This window comes from Ruditapes philippinarum, unplaced genomic scaffold (assembly GCF_026571515.1).
Source record: "Ruditapes philippinarum isolate M1 unplaced genomic scaffold, ASM2657151v2 ctg3976_1_1_1_1, whole genome shotgun sequence".
Lineage (NCBI taxonomy): Eukaryota > Metazoa > Mollusca > Bivalvia > Venerida > Veneridae > Ruditapes > Ruditapes philippinarum.
Window position 1 is genome coordinate 11,282 of NW_026854117.1, and position 22,830 is coordinate 34,111.

At 29.9% G+C, this 22,830-nt stretch overlaps 1 pseudogene; it reads left to right on the forward strand.

The window, feature by feature from the left end:
* Positions 1-1,597: 1,597 nt before the first annotated feature.
* Positions 1,598-19,302, forward strand: LOC132738988 (neuronal calcium sensor 1-like; annotated as a pseudogene).
* Positions 19,303-22,830: the final 3,528 nt, after the last annotated feature.

A 22,830-nucleotide genomic window follows, 5' to 3' on the forward strand; every position in this document is an offset into this window, starting at 1 on the left:
AAGACGATTCAGTCCCGATAGGTTTAAAAAACTGTCTTGACCATCATCACGTTTCCAATTTGGTCCGACAGATGTAATAAAGTTGAACGAATTGGCCTTCTGCAAACCTGTTTAACACTAAGGTTGCGGTTTGTCTTAAAACAAAAGTGTCATTACTTCTTTTAATATAACGTTTGATAGTATTAGAATAGACAAAAAATACCATCACCCAAGACTTACGAAGTTTGACATCACATATTCATTCATATAAATCAGGCTTGCTAATCCTTAGTCGCAAAAGAATTTTCTAATCGCTATTGAATATCTAAATGAAATCGAAATAACTATAATTATAAAGTTTTGTGAAATATGTTTGTTATTCATGATAACAGTAACGCTGTTTGGTAAACTCGTTAGTGATGAACATATTCTATTCGTTAAAATCGTTTCCATTATTACAAGCCCTAGCTATCTAATAAACTGGAATATACATATGTCACGTAAGATGTGGCATGGGTTACATTTCCGTCTAAATGACGATGCTTCACTATATCAAAGTCAAAGTCATCTCACTTATTATAGATTTTTGTCTGAAAAATATTGTTATTGACTGTTAAAATGATGATGTAAAACTTCAAGAATTTCTTTTATTCAGTTGTATTTCATACGGATAAATCTAAAATATCAAATGTTTAAAAGAAGTTTTTAGTTAACCACGAATGTTATGAGAATTAATCTAAGAAACAATTATTGTTGTTATAAGATGATGATTCATATTCATAAACATGAAGAATGGAACTGAAATCTAGACTCAGTCAATACATCGCTGTAATCCCTTTAAGCAATACATTGTAAGGGAAACCACTAAATAATTACCAATAAAGTGTTACGAAAGACAGTTTGATGCCTGTTTTGCAGATTATGTTTGTAGTAAATTACAGCAAATGATACTTGGATTTCGGTCTACACACCTAAAAGACAAGCTTGTATTGATTTCGCGTAAATCATTCTTAAGACGTATAATGCTGAGATATGCTATATGTATATGAAGCATTTCCTGGAAAAAAATATAACTAAACTTTCTGTTGTTCCTTGTTTGCATATTTACAAAGTTCACTGTTTATTATTACTATGTTTTAATATATCCTATATTTTACATTTTAAGTGAATATTGTAATATTTCCGTACATTCAATTTTCTTTGATTCCTTTATATTTACATTTAAGTATTTCATGTATTGAAAGAAATAAACATCAACGCAGTTTATCGCCACTATTGCTAATTATATATTTCTATATTTTAACCAATCACATTATATTATGTATGTATGATAATGATTAATGCCCATTTATAGTTAAGATAAAAGTTTGTCAGTATTAAAATACTTTCATCTACTGACATATTTCCATGTGTAACATATATTTTTACTCCAACTGGTCATAAAATAGATAACTTGGCATGTAATGTAAATGCTTCCTGGAAATGTAAATGATCCTTATTCACATAATAACGACTGTATTCTGTACGCGCACTGATACATTAAGTAATAATAGCTCATGTCCTTAGCTGAACTGATAAGATCGTTTACTTCCGACTTCAAACCACTTTCCCTTTAATGATGTGGGTCCGACCCCCACAAGGGACTTTGGATTCTTTCATGTCAGGAAATTATTTAGCTAGTCTAGCTAACGGAACGTCGGAGAAGTATAGAAATGAAGACGCAACAAGATACCAAGACGTTAAAAGCACTGATGATACACCAAAGTCTATATTACAATAGCATAAAATCTTTTGACATTATTCATTCTTTGTTCTTGATACTATCAATTCTCATTTTTTTATGAATTATAAAACTATAGTACAAGAGTTACAAAATGACAAGAATATATGTTCTCTGGCGTCCAAAACAAAATCAGAAGCGCGAGAAATGTTGCACTTCAAGTCATCTATAATCTCTAAATTCTAATGAGTCCAAAATTTCTATAAATTGTGTTGTTCTTTGGTTTTGTGGAATTTCTACTTTTTACTATTATCATTTTAATTATAACCAACGCAAAGAAAATGAAATGCCAATTCATAAAATTTAAAGACAATCTCTTATATTGAGAGTATGGATTAAAATATAATTTAATTAAAGTTGTAAAGACACAAAAACACTTTAAGGACAAACAAAACTATTTAAAATGGGGTGTCTATCAGCTTAAAAAAAGATTTTATTTATTCAAGACGATTTGTCTGAAGGACATTTTTATCCAAACAACATTTAATTCATAAATTCTGTTTTCTTCTTTTCTTGAATAATTCTCATTCCTGTGGAAATGAAACAATTCAATTGATACACAAATGCAGTCAATGTTGTTACCATTCCCAATGGACAAAGGAAAAGGATTTAAATTAAAATTATGATCTATAAAAGATCTCGTCTAATCTCATCCAATCTCATCGAATAAAGACAAGAACGGTTTATACAAAACACGTATCATTTCTATCATTTTCCTTAGACGATTTGGTTGATTAATGCTAATGAGATAGACACGTCAATAATTAAACATTCTTTTATATTGCGCATTATTACCGGAAATGGAATGATAGAAATGAAGGCAGAAAGTTAGAGAAAGACTGAATCCCTTATGAACGCCCGCCCAAAACGCAGCATTTTAAGTGTTGCAGACCCGGTTAAACTAAGTAAACCATGTTCATGGTCGGTACTGGAAAGTGCAACATCAGCAGATTTGTGATAGTAAATGTCTGTAAGGTTTCCATTACAGTGATGAATTGAATGGCACAGATCGAAATATTGAAAAGTCAGCGTGGGAAAGGTTGAAATCAAGTTCAATGTTCTTTCTGAGATATAAATGTATTATCTAAATTAATAACTGGGGTAAAGAAAACAACGGTGTTTTCATTCATGTGATTTACAAGATAGTACATTGCAACTTAGCATTTCTTAAACAAACTTGAGATTGAACTTTTAAACAGTGTTCCTAAAGAAAACTGATACAATATCTAAATTCCACCTTTTTTCACTTGAATCTAAATTACACTTTTCAATAAGGAATTGCCAAGAAAAGTGGCAACTAAATATTTGGATAGAGATACTGTTACGAGATAGATATGATCTATACCACACATCTCATTAAACTTTAAGGAAAACATTAAACACATTTTTCTTACGATAAAGAGCTTTTCTTGGCTAAATGATCGTTATAGGACAAAAGATTCAGTTGCAGTTTTGAATAACACACCAACAATAGAATGTTAATATAATTATATATTAAAGGTTTTTCTTATTCCTATTGCTCTTAACAGTTAATCAAATAGGTCAAAAAATAAGGTTACATCAACTATAAATATTAAATAAGTATGCAAATGAGTCGCAAATGAACCAAAGTCTTGCCAAATTTTTAACAGAAAGAACATTTATACATTGATGTTAAGCACATGAATTTCCTCCTGTTAAAGAATGCACTTATATTTGGACTTCGGAATATCTAGATTATATCTTTTTCCGGAAACCACATGTTCTTTAAAATTTGAAGATACATTCTTTGTTAACCATTTCAGCAGCTTTAGAACTTTGCATTTGGTATCAACACCTTTAGTGCAAACATTTAAATAATCATTTAGTTAGGTGTAAATAGTGTCTTGTATGGAAGAAACAGTATTGTAAACACAAGGTAGTTTTTATATTCACACTTTGATTATTTTATCATACACGTTGCATTGTTTCAACCTCATTTTGTCAGTAAATAGCAATCATCTTCACATTTATCATCTTAAAATAGTTCAGACTTACTATAAATAATGGAAGACCATTAATATTGTTCTTACCTGCTTCATCAATCATGAATAGAGCATACCATTCACATGAAATTATCCCGTACTTGTTACGAATAGGTATTTGATTTTTGTTCATACTTTATTTTCAAACAATGGTAAGTAAACTTACCGTTTATGAGTTGCTTGTTTATATTGTCTATGATTTAGCTGTAAAATTGAGAAAAAGTATTTTCTAAAAAATAAATAAATATCCAGTGTAAACATTTTCTCTTAAAAATTAATGCAGTGACTAATCATTTAAAAGTGCATTTAACTATTTTTCTTGTTTGTTGAATCCGTTTACAATCGTCACATTTGATTAGCTTTATACATTAAGTTTGATATAATAGAGTCGTCGAAAAAAGTGTGTGTTACAATAGCCATATACCAAACTTTGTTGTTGTTTTATATATATTTAGAACTTTCTTTCATATCAATTTAAGATTTATTTTTGTAATTTCATAAATCCGGCAGCAAATTTTTGTTAACAATTTATACTCACAAGTTGATTTTGTAATCAAGTTTATTCAAAGATTACACATTCGTTTGAAATAAAAAAAAAATAAATTCTTTCTTTGTTTTTACATTCCATTTTGTCATTTAAGTACTAACGTGCCCTCAATTGTTTGTCATTTATAATTATTTTGTCAGTTTCTCTTTAAATGTTCCATCCCATATGTCCTCGACTTTTGCCAACCCAGATTCTTCTACATTGTGCCTTACTTGATGCCTTCTCGTTGGTCTTATGTGTCTCGACTTTTGCCAACCCAGATTCTTCTACATTGTGCCTTACTTGATGCCTTCTAGTTGGTCTTATGTGTCTCGACTTTTGCCAACCCAGATTCTTCTACATTGTGCCTTAGTTGATGCCTTCTCGTTGGTCTTATGTGTCTCGACTTTTGCCAACCCAGATTCTTCTACATTGTGCCTTACTTGATGCCTTCTCGTTGGTCTTATGTGTCTCGACTTTTGCCAACCCAGATTCTTCTACATTGTGCCTTACTTGATGCCTTCTCGTTGGTCTTATGTGTCTCGACTTTTGCCAACCCAGATTCTTCTACATTGTGCCTTACTTGATGCCTTCTCGTTGGTCTTATGTGTCTCGACTTTTGCCAACCCAGATTCTTCTACATTGTGCCTTACTTGATGCCTTCTCGTTGGTCTTATGTGTCTCGACTTTTGCCAACCCAGATTCTTCTACATTGTGCCTTACTTGATGCCTTCTCGTTGGTCTTATGTGTCTCGACTTTTGCCAACCCAGATTCTTCTACATTGTGCCTTACTTGATGCCTTCTCGTTGGTCTTATGTGTCTCGACTTTTGCCAACCCAGATTCTTCTACATTGTGCCTTACTTGATGCCTTCTCGTTGGTCTTATGTGTCTTGACAATAACGGGAGCTGTATTTCATGCTTGATTTTATCACGTGTTGAAGTTATTTTCATTTTCTAATAAATGAATCGTCCCGTCTATCTCTACAAAGTTTTATGATTATTTTTCTTTTAAAATTACGAAATTTTAAATACGTCAAATGCAAATATTCCAGTCAAAAATGGTATACCGTTTTATTTTCTGAGGTAAACATACGCCGCTTGGTATTTGCAAAGTAAATGTTGCAATATTTCATCTTCAATTATCATCTTGTATCTGCAGTTTAATATAACATTATTGCCACTGAAATAATGTAGCATGTAATTAATTTGATAGCGCAATATATCTACTGCAATCTATAAAAGAAGTATTTATATACCAAAAGTCTAGACTTAATTTGCAATATTCAGTTAATCTATCAGATCAAAAAAAGTAGTTGAGAAGTTCATTACAATAAACTGTTTTAGCAATTTAACAAATAGAAAAAGACGACTTCTTAACATAAGAAATATTAAATAAAAGTAATAAATCGTAAAATATAGAAACATAGAAAGACACCTCGCTCAATAACTCACAAAACGACATCATTGAAAATGTCGCAGGCTCGATGTGAATGACCCTGTTCATGGACGGTCGTGGTAATTGCAAGCTACCGTCAACTTCCCTTAGAACCGACTTTAGCAGATTTCAACATTTAAACATGAAAATGTTATACATTGTTACTGCTAAAGCTGGTGACAAGTGTACTTGTAATATTTGTAATACTTCACAAATTGTATTTTCATAAAGCACAAATATTGAATATCCTTTTTAATGCCATATTAATATATCAAGAACCTTTTTCTGTTATTACCTCTGACGTAATTTGGACTGAAGTAAATTTGTTAGTACGTCTTTATAGTACAATAATGAAAATCTAGACTTTATTTTCAATTTTCAGTAAAAGTATCAGACAAAATGAAACAGTTGAAGCTAATGAACTAAACAATTTCGAAGATTCCTAAATCTTTTACGATATTAAACAACTCAAATATTATATGATGTCACTGTATTATAAAACTGGAGTCAACTATTATTTCACACATTTCCTTCCTTTAAGATAATTTCAAATGTGTCTGCTAACCTTAATAAAACTATTGTACGTTTAACTAACAGTCTTTAAGGAAGTAGAGAGAGAAAACTTCCATATGTTTCGTAATTATTTTTATCTGTTTCTCCTTGTATTTATTTCAATTAAACACGTCTACAAAATCTATCTGTAAGGATTTGACAACTCCCAAAGGAGATCGAAGTACCGGTCGCATATTGTACGATTGGATAAAGAATGAGTCAATTATCAATTGCTGCTGATAACAAAATTACGTCATGCTTGTATAATTTTTTCCATTAAGTTACCTTAAATAAAAGAAAGCATGCAATTGCAGATATCGCCTTCCTGATCTTAACACAAACCAGTAGTGATGAATTAAAACACCGGTGATACAGGCTATTTTTGTGGGAGTCAATTGCAAGCTTACTGTCATTTTTAAATCCATAAAATTGACTTCCACAATATGTTTAAACCCTACAATAAAACATTTGTTTTATACGTACAGTGTATTCTATTTGATCATTTATTCGACCACTGATTATTACATTATGAACATAGCACTATCGTACCGTTTTACAGTGTACAAAATCTTTGCTAAACGATTAAACCCTACTTTAAAAAAGCAATAGGATTGTTCCAGAATATTATATTCTATTTGTGCATTTACTTTAATACAATAGTTTTTGTCACTGCCTATTTAAGTATTGCATTGGCTTACAATTAACATAGAAATGCAAGCATTATTCTAACATAAAAGCAGTTTTCCTGTAATTTCAAAATTGAATTATATCCATACACTGAAAAACAAATCATATAACAAACGAAGAGATGACGACATTCAAGATATTACAAATATTACAACTGATGATATTTGGAATTTAAAAAAAAACATGCCTGATAATTATCATTCAACAACATATTAGTCTGATCAATCGATCCATCAAAAATAATTGTTTGTCTTTTCTAATAGTGGGGCGGGAAATTGAGAAAATAGTGCAAATTGTGATACAAGCATGAAATTTTCAGGAAATCATCTTTAGACCATGTAGATTTCAAAAGTGAAGTGGGCCCAAAAATATCTCTGCTTATTCAAGATGGCCGCCATTTTCAAAATGGCCGCCATATAAATTTGACATACATTCTAGCTCATTCATTCCAATTTTTTGTACAGACCTTTAACTAACACCAAAATCATGCATATAGTTTCTCCTTTTCAAAAATTTAAATCTCACAAAATTTCTCTTTCATACTTCTTCCAAATCCAAGATGGCGTCCAATATGGCCGTCGATTTTGTGAAAAACTGTTATACCATTTTTATAGTATAATTTTGGTGCACAAATTATGTTTATTATGATAAAAAAGGTGTTTAAACATATCAGAGATAATCAAATTTTATGTTAATCTCAATAAAAGTAAACATTTTAAAAGTTTTTGTCTAAAAATATCTTTAAAAAAGATCAAGAAAAAATTCCAATTTTTTCATATTTTTCAAATTTGAATTTCTAAAGTAATTTACAAAGTTAAAAAAGTTACTTTATATCTTAAACTGTATTTGACATTCTATTAATATTATGTGTTTATTGTAAAGAATGTAAGAAAAGCATTAAATCTGTAGGTTTTATATTTTGTGAAAGTGGGTGGGGTAATTTTATATGATAATTGTAAAAGAAATAAAGTTTCCTTTTAAAAGGATTCTATTTCTTTGTCTTTTTACTTTTCTATAAATTCTTATGCAAATGTTCCAACTTAAAAAGTACTTTTTATTGGATGAAAGTATTTTTGTCTTCCTTCGATCGGGCCATTTGGTGGGTGAGCAAGAAATGCACATTCAAACATGTGTATACCTTCAGTTATTAAATTTGGTTGCATGATAATTCTTGTTTCAATATATTTGATATCATATATTAATTGTTAATTGTAAAGACATATAAGAAGACAATAAATCAACTAAACGTGCTTAAAATAGCAAACATGTACTTGAATGTAAGGTATAAAGGTAGTCCATAAACGCATATATTTGACTCCACCACAATTTTATATTTATAATATAAAGATGGCTTAAAAAACCAACAAAATGTATGTGATGTGAAACATATATATCGATGAATATAGCCTGGCCTGCATGCAACTTTTTGAAAAGTTAAGATACAAACTAAGTGTACTAGTATTTCCTAAAGTAATCATATCTTTTTTTCTTTCAATAAGAGGGTAATGATGACCCTGAATCACTCACCTATGATCATTGTTGCAAAAAAGGTAACAATATCATTTTGGGAGTGTCAATTATGTCAATTATGTCATAACACACATGATTTGTGTCATAATTGAATCCGGTTGCTTTTAAAGAAACATGCTCAATATCTGCTTTCAATTTTTTATTTCACACGAGAGGACTTTAATAACCATATCTATATACGAGTCCATATAAACTTAGTGACCTTTTGTGTTTGGTAAATTTGGACCATGTTGTCCATGATATATCATTATTATAACATAATTTAATGATGATACAGATTAATGTATAATATGCGTCGGATACTGTAGGTTAAGAGAAAACAGATTTATTACAGTAGTTATTGTAAATTAAGTGATACCATTGCAAAACCATTTTAGACTGCAGTAGCATCATACAAATTTATGCATGTTATATCAGTCTACATCCCAAATATCTTATTTCAAGTCAATGTAGTTTAACACTAGATGTTTTAATGTTTTTCCTATACAAGTGAACCCAGGTGGCGCTATGAGCATTATTCATTAAATGTGTTAACAAAGACCCAAGGTGGTGCTACATGCCAGCTTAGTACCTGTGCTCTATGCATTTTGATTTTTGAGAAGATTTTTTCTATTGCATGTACACTTTATGATCCAAAAGTGTTTTATGTAACTTTTAAAGAGGTGTTCTTTACTTGGCAAGGTAATATTTTGACTATCTAAGCTCTAGGCATTACAGTTTGTTTGTTTGTTGATTTTTTTTAACAACAACAACAAAACAACTTCAATGCGATTCCCTACACAAGTCTTTAAAAACTGTGTTCCTCGTGCGGGCCTTTAAATCATGTTCCTGTAGTCCAAAATGGCTTTCTCTGTCACTTAGTTTACATTGACTCATATATTAAAATTCTTTTCCGAAACTATGTGCACAGAGAAGAGAAAGCATCGTATATCATAACATTGTGATGCTATATAAAGATTATAAACTATTGACATAGGGTCAAAATCACTTAGTTTACATGGACTTTTATTGGAATATAGTTATATGAGTCTTTTTGTAGTTCTGAGAGCCTAGTTATTGGACATGATTCTTTTCAAATAGTTTATAAATCATGACTGGTGAAAAAAAGATACTCCTTATATGATTTTAGCATTCTTCAGTATAAAAGAATTATAGACCTTTTCCAGCAATGGGTCTTAGGCGCGTGATCTAGGGTCAACAATGCTCTTGTTTAATGGGAAAAATAAAGTAGGAATACATTTAGTTTATATTCCAAAGTATAAGCTATGTTTGTTATGTGGGTCAAGCGGTTTTATTGATACCTATTTTAGCACACCTAGTCATTAGATAGTATGATGTATCAGTCGTATTTGTTTCTTTTGAAAATATCATGTCTACATAAGTTATTAGAAATGGACGGTACTAATTCAATTATACTTGGTTACAATGATGTGCAAGTAAATATGACTTTGAATCATTCTGTTACAAGCTTTTAGCAAGACTAAATTGTGCAGGAAATAATTGTATTCATAAATAGACAACATTTCACTAAGGTCCAGGCATGATTTTATCTAAACATATGGTTCGTTGATGAATATTCTTTCTGTACAATTATCAAATTGTATTAAGAATATTGAAACAACTTATATCATGCAAACACATTTAATAACTGAATGTATACATATGATTGTATCTGCATTTATTGATATTTTAGTACACCCTCTAGACCTGAAGGAAAAAAAATACCTTAATACAATAAAATACTTTTACAGTGAATATTTGCATAAGAATTCTTAAAAAACGTTATTTTGTACTACAATTGTCTGATAAATTTACCCCACCCACTTTTAATAAGTATAAAACCTTCACATTTTTAGCTCGACTTTTCTATGAAAAGGGGAGCTATCCTACTCGCCCCGGCGTCGGCGTCGGCGTCGGCGTCGGCGTTAGCGTTGGCGTCACACCTTGGTTAAGTTTTTCGTACCACCCCACTTTATTTCAGAAGTATTACAAGTATGGCTTTGAAACTTACCATACTTGTTCACCATCATAACCTCCATCTACAGACAAGAGTACATAACTCTGTCAAGGTTTTTGACAGAATTATGGCCCTTTTTTGACTTAGAAAGTGTATTGAGCTTGGTTAAGTTTTTTGTTACCACCTCACTTTATTTCAAAACCATTGGAGGTATTGCTTTGAAACTGACCATACTTGTTTACCATCACGACCTTCATCAACAGACAAGAGGACATAACTCTGTCAAGGTTTTTGACAGAATTATGCCCCTTTTTGACTTAGAAAATACATTGAATATGGGTAAAATCCACTTATTGCCTTAACCCTTTGAGATATTGCTTTGAAACTTTTAATGCTATTTCACATCATTACCCCCATCTGTACGCAAGAGAAGGTAACTCTGTCAAGGATTTGTTTTAAAAATTAAGGCCTTTTATCGACTTAGAATCTTGGTTAAGTTTTTAGTACCAGTCCACTTTTTGACTGAACTGTTTGAGATATTAATTTGAAAGTTGGAATACTTGTTTACCATCATGGTCCCAAAACATGGGCAGGAGAAGGTAATTCTGTTAAGGATTTTATTTGAATTATGGCCCTTTTTGACTTAGAAACTCAGTTAAGATTTTTCATTCTTGTCCACTTGTTGACTTAACCATTTGAGATATTACTTTGGAAGTTGGAGTTCTTATGTGCCATCATGAGACCTATCTGTTAGCAAGAGAAGATAACTCTGTGAAAATGTTTCTTGATTTGTACTTAGAAATTCCTAGTTAAAGTCTTGTGTGCCCTTAACTGTCAAAGTTTTGTTTTATAGGCAAGCACTAAAAAGACAGCTCTTGTTGTTTGTTTTTGTTACAATTATACAATAAAACATAGTGTTGATTGAATATCAAATACACTTTAAGAAACTATGTAACTTTTGGAATTTTGTACATAGACCTAGAAAACCATGTTAGAGAAAAATGAAAAAATGGCACTTTTTCTTTGATTTTTTTTAAAGATTTTTTTTGTACAAAAAAACTAAAAACATGACTAACAATGTGGTTAACCTAAAATTTGATTTTTTTCTAATATATTTCACAATTTTATATGGAAATACACATACCGTGTGCAAAACATTATACTGCAAAAGAGATATATCAGTTTTCATTAAAATTGGCAGCCATATTGGACGCCATCTTGGATTCTGAAGAAAAATGCAAGAGAAATTGCTTAAAGATTTAAATTTTTGAAAAGGGGAAACTATATGCATGCTTTGGTGTAAGTTTCAGGTCTGTACAAAAAATTGGAATGAATGAGCTATTATGTACATCAAATTTATATGGCGGCCATCTTGAAAATGGCGGCCATCTTGAATGAGCAGAGATATTTTTGGGCCCACTTCACTTTTGAAATCTACATGGTCTAAAGATAATTTCCTGAAAGTTTCATGCTTGTATCACAATTTGCACTATTTTGACAGCAGAGACCTTATTTCCCGCCCCACTATAATATCAAAATTTTCTAACATATTGCATAATTGGTTTTTCTTATTTCTAAATCGAATTTTGATATTATAATAAGTACAGCAATGACAAACGCAAGACAATCTTAAGTTTATCAAGACTTCAAAGCTGAGCATTTCAGAACGAAGTAGAATGACACAGTTCCTATATCTGACAATAATAATAAGTATATTTAAACAACATCTATAACATAAGATGTTTATGTTTTAGAACTAGTATTAAATGATTTATGTGTCAATTAAAGCTATTGGAAAGCTGAAAATTGTTGCTTCGCCCTTCATCTCATTGTTTTTTTTTTATACTTGAAGGTCTTGTTTATCATTCATTGCAACGCGTATATTATTGAAGATTAAATACATCTATAAAAAACTCAATCAAACCGAATATACTATTTTCCACTTTTCCTGTTAGCTTTCATGTATGTCAAAGATTTTTTTTAAGATTTGTGTAAGACTTCACAATGTAATGTAGCATTTGAAAATACAATAAAAATGTACTTGACAATGTTACATATTAAACTAGCAAAATAATGCCAGTTATTTGATATCAACTTAACACATTTGCATGCATGTACTTTTTTAATTTATTATATTGCTATGTTATTTTGCAGGATAGACGATGAGAAAGAGCTAAAAGCAGACGACATAGAAGACCTTAAGAATTCAACATACTGTAAGCATCAATATTTTTCTTAAATGTTCTTTTAAGATTATATACCCTCGTGGTTTTTATGTTTGTTAAACCCACGTGACTCACAAGCTTTTTAATTTTTTTGATATTATATTTAAATTATTTTTTATAATCATTCTTATTATTATTATTATTATTATTATTATTATTTTGCCAAATTTAGGAAAAAATAACATTGTAAAGAAAAAACACATTTTATAAAAAATCAGAGAACTGTTGAAATATTTCAAAACATACGCACACACTGTAATGTTCCTTGCACTTCGTCTGCACTTTGTTACTTTTTCACGGTACGTAAGCATGGCACGTTATGATAAATTGTAGCTGGCACGAACATGATACTTCGAATATTATTTCTCACCCAGCTAACCTTGCAATAGGAAAGTTATCTATTTCTGTCTCGTTGCCATCTATAAATTCATCTTTTGTATGCAGTCATTTTTGGAAACTTCGCTGAAAGAATGCAATTAGCTAGTCTAGATTTATTTTAGAGCTGACTCATTTCTTCCACAGATATGTGAATTCTTATCTAAAACTTCTATTTAAAGTAAACTTAATCTCACAATTTTTGGAAATGTAGTACGCTCGTTGTTTAAACACTAATTAAATGCATTTGTCATGCTTCGCTATAAAAACACGTCCACATCTCAAATTTCATAAAAAAATGTTACAGCAACAATCATTGAATATTAACCCATTACTGCATGAGCATTTGTGAAAAATGGCTGTTTTCATTGAAAAGCCTCCCGTTACAAGTTCAAATTGCTATTTAACTATAAAAACCGCCTCAATACTATTCAAACTTGGCTGACTGGATCATTGCCATTGCAACATGTTCAGTCTTAAATTTCCTGTTACCATTGCAAAGAGGGAGATCTTAAAATTGCCAAAAATCACTATTTTGCGTTAACTTTTCCATCAAAATTGTTTGCAACTGCATTGCTACAATTTCTCAATGGATTCAGATAGAACCAAAGGCTTTTCAGCGTTGGTTACACGTTACCTTATGATCGACCTGGGGCAATTTTTAGCCTCTCACAGGTCCAAAATTTTCTTGGCGACTAACCTCCTCTTTCAAACCCCTCAAACGTGCCCCCTTCTGGCAACCCCCTGATGTACCTTTTTGATGGGGGTGGCGCCGAAAAAGTGATCACTTTTTTTTCAACATTTCCCAACCGAAAACATGTGTTTGGGGCCAAACAGAACATTTTTTTCACTATTTGAGGCCTAAAGTAAGGGGTCGAACGTGCGTTGTTTCGCGTATATATATGAGGTAAAGGGTTGAATAAAACTCTAATATTAATAAATATTTAAAAACGAAAAGGCTTAAAGTACTCAATGCCCTTAAGAAAGACAGGGCAGCAAGAAAATAACAAACAAGTGCCCGACGGAGCAAGACAGGAAACAAAAATTAAGACAATTCATTCCACATCCCCACTTTATTCGTCAGATGTAATCCAAAGAGGGAAGGGAATTGTCCAACACAGGACAGTAACGGACTTGAAGTCAAATCATAACATCATTTGGCGGCAAAGAAATGCATAACATTTTTTTTTTAATTTTATAGACTATTATTTAAGTGTACAAAAGTACAATTTGAAAAAGAAAAGTTTTAAAAATATACTCGTAAGCGTATAATTTTGTTTAAGAATACATTGTTTGAAGAATGATGTAAGCCATTGATCTGTAGCCAAGTCTATCTGAACATTAGGAGCAAAAAAATGGAACAATTCGCACAAATCTCTTGTTTCATGTATCAAGCATTTCAATTGTAAACATTTTGGCATCTTTAATGGCAACTGCAAATAGAAGCATACAGTATCTTGCATTGTTTAAGATTTCAATATAATATCTGATTACAAGGTATCTAAGTAAAATGTCTAAGTAAAATAGGAATATTAATAGATGAAATAGCTTCCTCTAAATAAATATATTCACTCGAGAGTTATAGCTCAAGAGCCAAAAGCAATTATGGGGTGTTTTATTTCTCCTTATCCGAACTGGCTAAAATGAGTAATATTATCGGCTGCTAATAAAGAAAAGATTTATTGACATGGTAAAATTACAATTTCCAGAGAAATGGTGATAAGTGAACAATCTTTCGAGGATTAACTTGTAATTGATCAACGACTTTTGTGTTAAATCATTTGTGTTAGTTTCTTTGTAAGTGCATTCTTTTATGAACTGTAAGTATATTATCCACCCTATCGTTCGTCATCTCAGCGCTTTGGGACATTTTTAATTAGCTGATTTTGTCAAGCCCCCCAAATACCTTGATAAGTAATATATTTGTTTTACTTTTGACGTTTTACTTATGATATTAACAGTTCTTAAATGTGCGGAAACCGATAATTATGAAACATTTCTTTCCACAACGTTACAGAATATGGAATTAAGGAACAATAAAGATAAAGACAAACATAATATTCGAAACAAGGAAATTCCTCACACGTAGAACCATGCTCATTTCTCTGCCCTTAACAAATTAAAAAGAACAACCTTTGAACATTTAAACTTCAAATACTAAAGAAGATGAAGGCTAAATGATCGTCATATGCAGAACATATGTTGTATTCACATCTGATTCGAATTTTGTTCGTCCCATCTAAAGGCTGTTTAACATGCAGTTAACACGGGCAAGTTAATTATCAACATTTGAACGATTTTGTTTTTGGTATTACACCTCGAAGCTCCCAGTATGAAATCTCATTAACATGTTTGTGGAAAAAAGTGGACGAAATAGTTCGCATTCTGTAATATTATGAGAAAAAACCACACATCACAAATGTTGTAAAATATATTAATTGTTACAAATGCATCTAGAACTTTGTAAGAGGTTAGCCTTTATTGTGGTTCTCCTTTTTAATTTTTCAATGACATTTTGATCTTTCAAAATGTTCAGTTCTTACAGTTCTATTTTCGTTTAAGAAGCATGCGTTCTACCCACTAATGATATTAGGTCGCTTTTTTGTTATGTTATTAACATGAAATTAGTTTTATGTCATATTAAGCAAAAAATAGAAAATACAATTTTTTATAAAAAATTATTAAAATGAAGAATTATAATCTACAAAATTAATAAAGTATTTTGGAATTAATAATATTTTCTCATGTACTACTATACCGAAAGAATTTGCTTTAAAACGTGATTTTTCATGTATATCTTGACACTATTACCAATGTATCTGAACATTTAAATCTGAAGGGCATTCTATCAAAGTTTTTTCACTCATACCAATTGATAAAGTAAAGAATAATTGGCAAAGATTATTTACAGAAAAATTCATGGATGTATAAGCTAGGTACAATTATTCCTGATGGCATGAATTCCAAATTTTGCCGATTATAATTTTTCATTTTAATATTCTTGTATAAAAAAATTATATTTTCTATTTTTTGCTTAATATGACTTTAAACTAATTTCATGTCAAGATGTAGTTTATGCTTGTTTTCTAATTTTACTTTGCTTTTTACTACATCTTCACCAGTGTTTTGTATCTTTTATTAAGATCCTACATATTACATTTATACGCCAAATTTTGTTTTACATTTTGACGTCGTTATCCTTGACGTCATATGACGCTGACGTCATTTCCTGTAAACAAAGTATACCTGATGAAGACTTTTGAGTCGAAACGTTGTATATATTTCAAATAAGATAATTACATTTTTAAATTGAAACTGGAGATGATTTCTATATTCAAACTTACATTGTTATGTTAAGAAATTTATATAATGATGTCACACTAATAATAGCTAAATGAATAGAAATGTGGGCGTTTCAAAATGTCAAAATGTATATATTTTCTTATATTTTTCTTAATCTTTTTTTGATTAATTTCACCAATAAAAACAATTATTTTAGTGCTTATCTATTGATGTTGTTGAAATTTGAACCAACTTAAAATCAATAATAAAAATCATTGTTATCGTAAAGTTACTTGTAAGATTCGTCTTAACACCATATAATTAATTTCCTGCTTTCAAAAGAAATGCCAAATGTCAATCGATAGATAACATGAACATTATTTAACTAGAGTTGTGAATCTTTACATTTCAAAGATAAAAAAATCTTGTGAATTATTGACGTCGATTTCCTAACTTGTTATACAAAAATTGTCTTGTTAATTACATCCTGAATATTTTGAACCAAGGTGTATTTACCAATCTTGGTTTTAATTACAAAAAATGTAGAAAATGAATATTTAATCTGGTTTTCATAACATGTTATATTAAAAATAGCTAAATAATCTGCTTTTCATTACCTGTTGTGCAAAATATTACTTATTGAAATAATCTGGTTTTGATGACATGTAACATGGAAAAGAACGTTACGTTAATTATTCCAATGTGTCTAATGTGAAATATTTAAAATACAAAAGTTATGTTGATTTAATTGCCCTAAGTTAAATGTTGCAAACAAATGAAAATATTATTTTTATAGTGTTAACACAATGTTGTCTTCTTTAATTTCGCGTAATCAACAATTATAAATAAAATCATCTAAGTATTTTGTATTTAATTTTCCATTACAAAGATGTACTTTGTAACATCATCATTTTCTATTCCGTGTATCATTTATTCAAAACTTTATTTTGTTTTTACAGTTAAGGGCACTGTCTTATTGCTATTATCAATTGATTTGAATCTTAAAACATAAAAATAAAAATGATAAGAGCACAAGGTCCATGTTGAGGAAGCTTTTCTTTTAAAGGTTTCTTCTTTGCAAAGTAGTGAAAACCGGAATCCCAAAAGAACGCCCAAGACGACAAAATTGAAAATGTTGCAGGCTCAGTTAACAATACAAAGCATTTCGTATCAATTTTTAGGTATAAAGGTTTTTATGAAAGATTGTCCGGACGGTAAACTAACGCTAGGGGTAAGACTTTCAATGTCAATTTTTTATCAATTACATGATGTCTTTATAATACCTTGTGATTCATTCCTCTGACGCATCAGACAATATAAATATACAAACATTTTAATAATTTTACTTTTTTTCATTTAATTGAAAATCTGAAAGTCTTTTAATGTCATATTTAAAAATGCGTCTTTACAAATTAAATACATTTTTATATTTATTTGTTTACAACTTATCTTTTATTTTCAGGGTTTTACTAAAATATATAGACAGTTCTTACCATTTGGTGACCCTAGTAGATTTGCAACATTGGTAGTCAACGTCTTTGACATAAATCATGCAAGTATATTGAATATAGAAATAACTAAACATTAAATCAATATATTCAGTCAGCTCTTGTCAAAATGGTTGATAATTTGTCAGATTATATTTTTGTACTAGTAAATTTGTTATATTTGTATATATTCTTTTTGAAATGTGATTTTAAAATGGTTAATATGGAAAATATTTGATATATATAATATATAATAAGTTGTGAAACCTTAAAGGTTAATATAAATTTAAACATACATGTTCTTGTTTCTTCCACGATGGTTAAATTGAATTCAATGAGTGTCTGTGACTTCAAGAGGAAGCGTAGAGGACAAACTTCAATGTAACTATATATTATAAACCTTATAAAGGTATTTTTGATAATTTCAGTATGTCTTGCTTTTTTTTACGTTATTAAGTTGATCTCGCCTTTAAGTATATCATCACGTAAAAGGATTGTTGGTTTGTATTCTTAAATTATTTGCTGTTATATTGCTATTATAGGGGGATTCCGGTTGTATGATTTAGACAGCGATGGTTTCATTACTAAAGATGAACTCAGAGACATTGTAGAATCAATCTACAAAATGGTGGTATGAAGATTTAATATGGGAACAGCACCATTATTTGTATACAAGATTCAAGTAAAATAAAGCTTTTATTCTTAAAACATTAAATTCAAACACAATTATACACACAATCTCCATTACAAACTTCGGATGAGATGCTTGAATATTGCTGTTTTGCAGTAACGGAATCATGTTGAAAAGACATTGAGAATAGTCAAATAGATATTTTATTACAGTGCACTTTTATTTCAGAAAAACATAACTTTTATGTGGCCATATTATCATTTCATATTTAAGATTTGAAATGCATTATGGGAATTATAAGATACATTTTCAATAATTACATTTACATTGTGTAAACTTGGTCTTTAATACTATTCAATATGTCCATTTTTTATATGATTCTATATGATTCCGCAGGGAAATGCAGTGAAACTTCAAGAAGAAGAAAACACACCAGACAAGAGAGTGAACCGAATATTTGACGTTATGGATAAGGTCAGAACAAATAAAAGCAACACTTAATTTTTCCATAGTATAATGGACATTTTTTACCAACAGTCTTTATAATTTTGTATCCTTATCTTATGAAATCGAAAGAGAATAAAAATACAAGTTGTGAAACAATTGTTCAGGTTATAAGTTATAAATAAGTATTTAAAGAAAGTATTGTAGTATATTTTCACATAAAAAGGTTTGAAATGTGTAACCGGCAATTATGAATAATATTCTGACCACATATTTTTTCTTCTATCTTCTATCTTTCAGAATCAAGACGATAAGTTAACATTTGATGAATTCCTTGAAGGCTCAAAAAAGACCCAAAAATTATACAAGCTTTAACACTTTACGATGGATCACATGTAACAACGTGAAAAGATACACTCAAACATCAAAAATAATATTACTTTTGAACAAAAACAAAACGAAACTGCTAGAAACGTGTCCGTGCTGTTTTCTTTGCAATGAGGAGAAAATAAATTTGAATTTTGGCCTTTGCTTGGCACACGAAACGAATGGGGTCATTTCGGCTTTCACAATTGTATGTAAAAAGCTTTCAGGCAAGGAGATGTTAAAGTTGAGCATTTTGTTAATCGTGTATATATATAAACTGTCAGTGTTTTATATTGGATACTATTTATCTTACTGCACGTTTTTCTCGAAATGTTAATTTCCTTGAAACTCGCATTTAATTTAAATGTTTGAAGACAATATCTACTGGTGAACTTTAAATTATTCCTGTAAAAGATAACAAAAGCCGTGTGAATTGTTGAATATATATTTCAGTTGTTTTGAATAACAACTGTAGTATTTCTATGACGATAAAAAAATAAGATATTATGACCATTTATTTTTATGCTGTCAGGAAAGCCAAGTTAAATTTTTGTTGCTGTTTTTTCTTCTACATGAAAAAGTTAAACATTAATTTTAAACAAATCTATATCACTTTTGTATTTTTAAATTTTACACGCTACAAAATACAAATAATGTTTACATTTTTGAGTATGCAATTAATGCAATTTAATATGAAAGTCAATAAGGAAAATATTGTCCAGCTTTCGGCAAAATAAGTTTGTTCATTGAGTGTATTTAAGTCTATTCTTCATTTACTTTTTACTTGTTATTTGGTTTGTTTGTTATTTGAATTACGTATTTGTCAAGTGTACAATGTGCATAGAAATGTTGCAGATAAAAATTGTAAAATAATTTTTAAGTAATCTCTTACAAATCATACGTACCACTTTATAAGGCGATTCTTTGATATTTATAATCTTAACATGTCGTTACTCAAGAAATCAACATAGTAATTTGATTTTAATTAACACAAGTTAAGTTAAATTAATCCGCACTATGTGCTTGTGAAAATAAAGGTATGATAGCAAATTACTATAAGACGTATTTGTAAGACATTTATTGTTAAAGGCGGTTTTGTTACTTACTTTTGTGTTTTTTTATATTCTTATTATATCCTGCTTAATATGCATTATAGCAAATCTGTTAGGGCCTTAATTATGTTCATCATTGTCTTAATTTGCATCAGCGTCTTCTCTAGTTTATATATTAATCTAGTGATCTGGTGTAACATTTCTTCACGTTAAAGAACGACAGTTTTAAACATCAAAAAGGGTTTATTTGTCTTGTTTAAATAATTGTTATAAAACAATGCATATTGCTATTTATTTGATTTTTTTTAATTCATTAAAATTAACTATTGAAATATTGTTTATAGGTTGTTAAATATCAAATTTATGATTATCAATTTCTTAATCTTTCAAAGAATTTTTACTTACACATAACACTATTAGTTATATTTAATAATTAGATAAGTTCAACTCAGATTTCTTTCTTATGCACTGTAAGACATTTCTTTACACGAAACAGTACTGTAAGCAATTCGAACACACGATTTTCTTTTATTGAAAATAAAATAAAATATGATATACCTTTGTTTTGTAGTTCTTGTTTGTAATTGTTCATGAAGTTGACTATAATGCAGTAGATGTTTATTAAGATCAATTATAATCATATATCTCGAAGAATAAAACACTATTCAAATATTGCAGGAAATACAAGTTAGCATAGTTCTTTTTTATACCGATTCCTATCCACAAATGCAACATTGAAAAGAACCATGACATTTAACAATAATTATATTTTCATCAAGTTTAAGATATCAGTCTTGTTTTTTCATATATTAATTCATTCATTCATAATATTGTGACGGAACTGAAAGTACATTTTACTAATACATACCAAGAAATAACCTTACAAAGTGTTCGTTGTCAACATACATGTGTTGTTAACGTTAGAGACAATTTACCTCTGAAACAATCTTGGAAATTTCTATCACTATAAGTAGTTTACCAGAACAACATATTGCAATGCAATCAAGATACATTTGTATTTCAGTTATTTTAGATAATATGCAAGTGTTTGTACGCGTCGTTTCTTTTGACAATTTCTGTACATATGTCAAGGGTTTTTTTAATAGAACAGTCTCTTGTACAGTCTCAAACAAACCAAGACTACAATTTTCATGTAATTTTCCTGTTTTAATGCTTCCGAGGGATCATGTTTTTCAAGATATCTCTAAGACGAAAAAGATATTGTTATCCTAATGCGTGCACACTCATTTCGGAAGTAAGGTTTGAAGCTTTATCTAAAGGCATTTACAAAATAATTGCTTCATGGAAGAGACTTACCATTTACTCCGCTGAACTTCTTATATGGACATAAATCTGGACAAAACCATTCTTCATATTAAGGGAAATTATCCAAATATTAGCTGACTGCAGAGTGTAAAGAACATGATCAGGTGCACGGGTATGTACTCTCATCAAGGTCTGCACTGGTCGCATTGGTAATCTGAATGCTTTAGATTTAACCAAACTAGATTAAAAGGAACAAGTAAATCATGACATATTTTGTTGTATAGATACGTAGAATTTTCATAAAAAGGGAAAATAACTGCTTAGTATATTGCATGTTCAACTGAAACATAAGTTTTTCTCTCTTTATTATTGTATGAAAAATTAATGTGTCGACTTTACTTTTTTGATATTTCATAGTGTGATTGATTTAAATCTCATAATCTTCAATGACAGTGCAGCTGTTTGGGCGATTCTAACAAACACTCTGAACGCTCCTTTTCCTTTGGTTTATGAGCTGTAAAATGTATTATATGGCTGTTTGCTAATGGAGAGCAGAATTTTTACAATGTAAAATAACAATTTCTAGAGCAAAAAATCTTGAGTTCTATGATATCTGCGTAAAACGCAGATTTTAGAGGAACAATTTTACAGTTGTTCAGTGTAAGCAGAAACAGTTGGTCAGAAACAATGATTTATTACAAAGAAAACGCAGATTTTAGAGGAACAATTTTACAGTTGTTCAGTGTAAGCAGACACAGTTGGTCAGAAACAATGATTTATTACAAAGGAAACAAGTATATCTACCTTACCAATTCCTTTTCAATATATGGAAAACCAAATAGAATGATATTAAAGAGATGGGTTAAGGGAAATGCACAAGGGGCTGTCATTTATTGTAATTATCACATAATTTGGCTATTAATCCGCGATATAAGGGTGTTCATTCAGGTACTTCGTTCAAAAATATAGCCACGGTTTGAACTGCTTAATATAAAAATGATCTTTATTTTAATAACACCTTAAATATCCCTCACGTTTAGTATGTTCATACCAATGTATTAATTGGTCATTTCATGTACTACAACAGATGATTTCTTTTAGTATACTTATTTTAATATTAAGCATCAGAAGAAACATCTATAAAAGTACATATTTTTATCGAAACTCTTTTAACAAATGATTGTAGAAAATATTTACGGAATGTTTGACTTGCTGTATTCCGTGTTAGTAGTTCGGTGTTGCTGTGATTTA